Genomic DNA, 7,346 nt, shown 5'->3' on the forward strand with positions numbered 1-7,346 from the left:
TGACTAATATTCCATTTATTACTAGTCCTATTCTACTCCCCTTCTCCCATATTATAAGTTGTGACTTTTTCTTTCTCTTGTCTGTGCTTGCACATGGAATTTCATCCTCTTGACTTGAAACTGTAGGCTCTTCTAACTTCAGCAAAATAAGGAAAAAGTGTTCTTTCTTTCTGACTGCATTAAATCAGTTACAACACTGCACCAAATAGTTATCCTTGTAAATGCTGTTTCTAATAAAATTGGTTTTGTAAGTTCCCTGGACTTGGAGTTGCAATGTCTACAAAAGTAATTCTTTAAAAATCTAATTCTGGAGCAAAGCCTGCCACCATGTCCTGCCCACTGTCCACTGCCCACAGTGGGGTATCTCTCCAGAAACTTGCTTCAGACATATAAACTCCCCCATCCATTAAACCATTGGTTCTCTGTTGCTGACTCCAGCCTGTTCAGTCTTGAAGCTGGGCAAACACGGGCCTTGTAGGCCTGAGTGTGCAGTCCAGAAACTGGTGGAGCCAATCAAGAAACTGAAGAAACTCCCACTAGTGCCAAGATGTTGGAAAACACAGGATGGGGAATGGAAAGCTGCAGGGACTGTCCATGAGGGGACTGTCCCTGTGGGGCCTGAAAGTTGCAGGGGTAATCCTAGGGTGTCTGTCCTTGCTGAAGGGGGGCCACCAAGAGATCTGGAGAGCAATGGCCTCTAATGGCTCTGCTATTGTATCAGAGTGAGCCTTTTGTCATTGGCAAACCTATCTTTCAAGAAGTATTTGGTATTTCTCTTGTGCCTCTGAGATGTAAATAATCTATCTGGGCTCTCTGGAACTTTAATCTTACATGACCTCTAAGGGTAAAGAAGGGAAAAAAAGCTTTTAGGTAAACTCTGTAGAAATAATTATATTTTGGGAATGTCTACCTAAAATAGTCTCCCTAGATTTTGGTGACTTTGAAAATGAAGTTGAAAGAAGAGAATTCATGAGTCATTTCAAACAGGATAAAATATTGAAGTATTAATTACTGGGCAAGTCTAAGTTTACCTATCTTTGTTTGCTTAGGAGAGGAAGATTAACATTAAGTTTTCCAGTCAGAAAGTGCATGATTACTTGCTTCTTGTTTTTTTTTTTTTTTTTGCCAGAGATTAAGATTCTCAAGGGCTAAGATTATAATTAGTCATAATTCTTGTAACCAAGTTTCTTTATCCATCACATTGTGATCATTTGTGCCTTTTTAAAAGACTTTAGACATTTGTTATTGCTGTACTCTGATGTTTTAGCAAAAAATGCTTCATCTTCAAGAAGATTCGTAGGAAGAGCCTCTTGACCATAACAGGTCTGATAAATTTCATCTTATACTGCTGAACTGATAGCTCAGTTGGTAAAGAATCTGCCTGCAATGCAGGAGACCCTGGTTCAATTCCTGGCTCAGGAAGATCTGCTGGAGACGGGATCGGCTACTCACTCCAGTATTCTTGGGCTTCCCTGTGGCTCAGCTGGCAAAGAATCCACCTGCAGTGCAGGAGACCTGGATTCGATCCCTGGGTTGGGAAAATCCCCTGGAGAAGGGAAAGGCTACCCACTCCAGTATTCTGGCCTGGACAATTCCATGGACTATAGTCCATGTGGTTGCAAAGAGTCGCACACAACTGGGCGACTTTCATGGGATACTGTTGAACTGGGTAAGAACTTGAAGAATCCTAATAGAAGACCTGATGTCTTCATAAAAAGTTAACAGAAAGACTGGTTACTGAATGACCTGGTAAATATGGTTATACCATTTATGGGTTTTGTCTGGAATGTTACTGTTTTTGATCTGTGTTTTTCAGATATGAAGAAGCCCTTTCACTCAAGTTGGGTATGATTTACAGCCATTTGGTAAACTACACCTGTGGGTAGAATTAAAACATTTTTCGTCTCTACCTGTCCCTCCAGAAGTTAGAGATCCTTAGGTTCTGAGCAGCCTTCTCAGGTGGTGATAGAGACTATCTCCGGGCATGTGCAGGAATCTTAATATTTTGGGGACTGAGAAATCCATCACGTATAGCCTGAGAGCAGGCCTTTGCATGGCTTCGCTGGCTTCCAGGGGCCTTTTGGGAATTCTGTCTGAGACTCCCAAGGAGTTCTCCCTCAGTCAGTTTGGAGGAGTCTCATTGCATGGTGAGACTCTGAGTGTGGTCAATTGACCAGGCTTATTTTGCAAACAAATTACTTTTGATGGGCTGTGTTTGGTGGAATGAGGGTAATTTTAGAGAGAACAATATTCCAGTTCTGTTAATTGAGCTCTGTATTTATGAAAGTTATTGTGCTAGCCATACTTTTGCCCTGATGTTCTGGATGGAAAGAAAAAATTTTCTGGTGAAATTGTCACAGAGTAAAACTACTCATGAAGTGTGACACTGTTTGCTTTAAATCTATGACTAAAAACACATGTAGGGGGGCTTCCCTGGGGGTCCAGTGATTAAGAATCTGTAGGGAACACAGGTTCAATTCCCGGTTTGGAAGATCCCACATGGTGTGCGGAAAGCTAATCTCGAGTGGCACAGCTACTGAGCCCCACGTGTCCTAGAGCCCATGCTTCGCAACAAGAGAAGCCACTGCAGTGAGAAGCCCACACACTGCAATAGAGAGTAGCCCCTGCTCGCCACAACCAGAGAAAGCTGCACACAGCAACCAAGACCCAGCGTAGTCAAAAAACTTTTTTTTCTTTCTTAAAAAGCTGTAAAGAAGCACACACATTAAATAAGAAAATTTTAAAAAGTAAAAAGCTAACATAGGGGCTTCCTTGATGGTGTGTGTGTCAGTTGCTCAGTCGTGTCAAGTTCTTTGTGACGCTATGGACTGTAGCCTGTGAAACTCCTCTGTCCGTTGGGATTCTCCAGGCAAGAATACTGGAGTGGATTGCCATGCCATCCTCCAGGGGATCTTCCTGACTCAGGGATAGAAACTGCATGTCTTATGTCTCCTGCATTGGCAGGTGGGTTCTTAACCCACTAAACCCCCTGGGAAGCCCCTGATGGTCCAGTGGTTAAAACTGTGTACTTCTACTACAGCGGGGCTTGAGTCTGATTCCTGATCAGGGAAGTTCCACATACTGCATGGTGTGGCCCAAAAAAAAAAGAAAAATTTAAAAAGCATATGTATAATGCTTGTGTAACAACTGGATAAAATATATGGCCTCTAAAGTGTTTCCTCATTAACGTAACTTCTGAGCCTGTTCACGAGATCTGATTAGTTTTCCCTCAATATGAATGATTAGGTGAATATAAAGGAGGCCTAGGGACACAGTCTGAATCTAGACTAGAAGCCAGCACCATATTGAGGGGTGGATATTTTAATCATCAGTGCTTTCTGTTGAAAGATTTGCAATTAAAAAGAGAAATGATGGAAGAATCTGCACATATTGAGGAAGTCAGAAGGTTTATACATGGCTGAACTTAAATTTTCCTGACCAGAGCAGCCCACCTTGTGGTCCTTCAGACATGCACTGTGCATCTGCTTTGGCCATTGAGAAAGGGAACGCATTCAAAAGTCAAACGGGAGTAGCTGTGGTTCAGACAACCAAATTAAAACTAAGTGGCCTCTGAATACATAATTTTGGACATGCTCTTATATTACTGAAAACTTGAGTTTTTAAAAAAATTTATTTATTTTAATTGGAGGCTAATTACTTTATAATATTGTAGTGGTTTTTGCCATACATTGACATGAATTAGCCATGGGTGTACATGTGTTCCCCATCCTGAACCTCCCTCTCACCTCCTTCCCCATCCCATCTCTCAGGGTCATCCCAGTGCACCAGCCCTGAGCACCTTGTATCATGCATTGAACCTAGCCTGGAGATCTATTACACATATGATAACAAACATGATTCAATGCTATTCTCTCAAATCATCCCACCCTCGCCTTCTCCCACAGAGTCCAAAAGTCTGTTCTTTACATCTGTGTCTCTTTTGCTGTCTCGCATATAGGGTGATAGTTACCATCTTTCTAAATCCATATATATGTGTTAATATACTGTATTGGTGTTTTTCTTTCTGACTTACTTCACTCTGTATAATAGGCTCCAGTGTCATCCACCTTATTAGAACTGATTCAAGTGCATTCTTTTAATGGCTGATTAATATTCCATTGTGTATATGTACCACAGCTTTCTTATCCATTCATCTAGGTTGCTGCTATGTCCTGGCTCTTACAAACAGTGCTGCGATGAACATTGTGGTACACGTGTCTCTTTCCATTCTGGTTTCCTCGGTGTGTATGCCCAGGAGTGGTATTGCTGGGTCTTATGGCAGTTCTATTGTCAGTTTTTTATGGAATCTCCACACTATTCTCTATAGTGGCTGTACTGTTTGCATTCCCACCAACAGTGTAAGAGGGCTCCCTATTCTCTGCACCCTGTCCAGCCTTTATTGTTTGTAGACTTTTTGATAGCAGCCATTCTGACCAGCATGAGATGGTACCTCATTGTGGTTTTGATTTGCATTTCTCTGATAATGAGTGATGTTGAGCATCTTTTCATGTGTTTGTTAGCCATCTGTATGTCTTCTTTGGAGAAATGTCTGTTTAGTTCTTTGGCCCATTTTTTGATTGGGTCATTTATTTTTCTGGAATTGAGCTGCAGGAGCTGCTTGTATATTTTTGAGATGAATTTTTTGTCAGTTGCTTCGTTTGCTATTATTTTCTCCCATTCTGAAGGCTGTCTTTTCACCTTGCTTATAGTTTCCTTCGTTGTGCAAAAACTTTTAAATTTAATTAGTTCCCATTTGTTTATCTTTGCTCTTACTTCCATTACTCTGGGAGGTGGGTCATAGAGGATCCTGCTGTGGTTTATATCAGAGTGTTTTGCCTATGTTTTCCTCTAGGAGTTTTATAGTTTCTGGTGTTACATTTAGATCTTTAATCCATTTTGAGTTTATTTTTGTGTATGGTGTTAGAAAGTGTTCTAGTTTCATTCTTTTTTTTTTTTTAGTTTCATTCTTTTACAAGTGGTTGACCAGTTTTCCCAGCACCACTTGTTAAAGAGATTGTCTTTTCTCCATTGTATATTCTTGCCTCCTTTGTCAAAGATAAGGTGTCCACAGGTGTGTGGATTTATCTATAGGCTTTCTATTTTGTTCCATTGATCTATTTTTCTGTCTTTGTGCCAGTACCATACTGTCTTGATGACTATAGCTTTGTAGTATAGTTTGAAGTCAGGCAGGTTGATTCCTCCAGTTTCATTCTTCTTTCTCAAGATTTCTTTGGCTATTCAAGGTTTTTTGTATTTCCATACAAATTTGAAGTTATTTGTTCTAGTTCTCTGAAAAATACCATTGGTAGCTTGATAGGGATTGCATCAAATCTATAGATTGCTTTGATTATACTCATTTTCACTGTATTGATTCTTCTGATCCATGAACATGGTATAGTTCTCCATCTATTTGTGTCATCTTTGATTTCTTTCATCAGTGTTTTATAGTTTTCTATATATGGGTCTTTTGTTTCTTTAGGTAGATTTATTCCTAAGTATTTTATTCTTTTCATTGCAGTGGTAAATGGAATTGTTTCCTTAATTTCTCTTTCTGTTGTCTCATTGTTAGTGTATAGGAGTGCAAGGGATTTCTGTGTGTTAATTTTATATCCTGTAACTTTACTATATTCATTGATTAGCTCTAAAACTTGAGTTTTCTGAACTGTATTGCAGACTGGGACAAAAACCACAGGCAGGTGTGGTATTATGTCTGAAGGCAGTTATTGCTTGTGTTTTGCTTAATTGTTGTGATCTCCTCTGCATTGTGGTGATGTCTCAGATAGGGGGTTTTCTAGCAGCCTGATCCCCATGTGAGAAGAATATGGAGCAGGGCGAAGGTGAATCCCCAACAGACTTACAGTGTAAGTGAGAAAATGTTTGTTGTAAGCCGCTGAGGTTTGGAAATGAGTTTTTCCCTGCACCATGACCTGGCCTATATTGATGAGTATGTGAAGCATGTCAAGTGAGGCAGAGCAACAAAATGGAAGGGATCTTGGACTTTGATGACTTCTCAGAGAAATAGTGGGCTTCCCTGGTGGATCAGTGGTAAAGAATCTGCCTGCCAATGCAGGAGACACAGGCTTGTTCCCCAGATTGGGAAGATCCCCTGAAGAAGGAAATGGCAACCCACTCCAGTATTCTTGCCTGGAGAATCCCATGGACAGAGGAACCTGGTGGGCTACAGTCCATGGGGTCACAAAAGAGTCAGACACAACTTAGCAACTGAAGAACAACAAACAACAGAGGAGTAACACATCATTTTTTACTTCTCTATGAGAAATAGGAGGCAGTATAGCAAAATTGGTAAGTGCCAGGGCTCAGGGGCCAGCTGCCTGGGTTCAAATCCCAGCTCTGCCTCCTTCTTGTTGGGCTTCCCTGGTGGCTCAGGTGGTAAAGAGTCTGCCTGCAATGTGGGAGACCCAGGTTTGATCCCTGGGTCGGGAAGATCCCCTGAAGGAGGAAATGTCAACCCACTCCAGTATCCTTGCCTGGAGAATCCCATTCTCAGAAAAGCCCGGGGGGCTACAGCCTGTGAGGTCACAAAGAAGGTATGACATGACTGAGGGACTAACACTTTCACTTTCATGAGAAATAAATTTCTAAATTCTTTAAGCCATTGTTAATTTGAGGTTTCTGTAAAAGCATCAGAACCAACCTCAGAACCCAAACACATGCCAACCTTACTCTCATCTCCTTGTCCCTCCTACTCATCCTAGGTAGTGAATTGTCTTTATTCATATGTCAACTCACATCTGCTGCACCATGTAGCAGACTCTGCTGTATCCTCTCACACTCTCTTGCAGGTTGAAGTTCTCTGGAAGCAGATGCTGAGCTGCTCTATCAGGTGCAAGATGTTTACAACAGAGCAACCCCCCTGAAAAGAACAGGAGGAAGTAGACTTGGGTAGAGAAAGATGTTGAATGAGATGTAGCCCTCCACGAACCTCAGCCATTCTGGCAGGATGCGGTGCAGTGAATTGTGCCCAAGGGAGCTGTCCTGCGTTGAGCTGAATGGCTGAGGTCTGACATTGTCCATAACATTTTTCCAGTTGTCAGTTGTGAGCTGTGAGTCTGGGAGTGGTCTGTGACTCCAAGCAAGGCAGCTCACTGCAGTTGAGGTGGGCCCTGAAGGAGCTGACATTTAGAGGCTGGTCTGCCATTTGCCTTGTTCCAAGTCTGGGCAGGAAGTCTCCTTTGACGGGGACGTTGGTGGTGCAACCCTATGTCCACAATACTCCACCTTCCTACAACTTCCTTTTATTCTCTTATGCACAAGACTGTAATGATCTCATTCCCCACGTATAGTTATTTTATATTAATTTTTTTAACATCCAAAACATTTTGTGT

Source organism: Cervus elaphus, chromosome 5 (genome assembly GCF_910594005.1).
Source record: "Cervus elaphus chromosome 5, mCerEla1.1, whole genome shotgun sequence".
NCBI classification, from domain to species: Eukaryota; Metazoa; Chordata; class Mammalia; order Artiodactyla; family Cervidae; genus Cervus; species Cervus elaphus.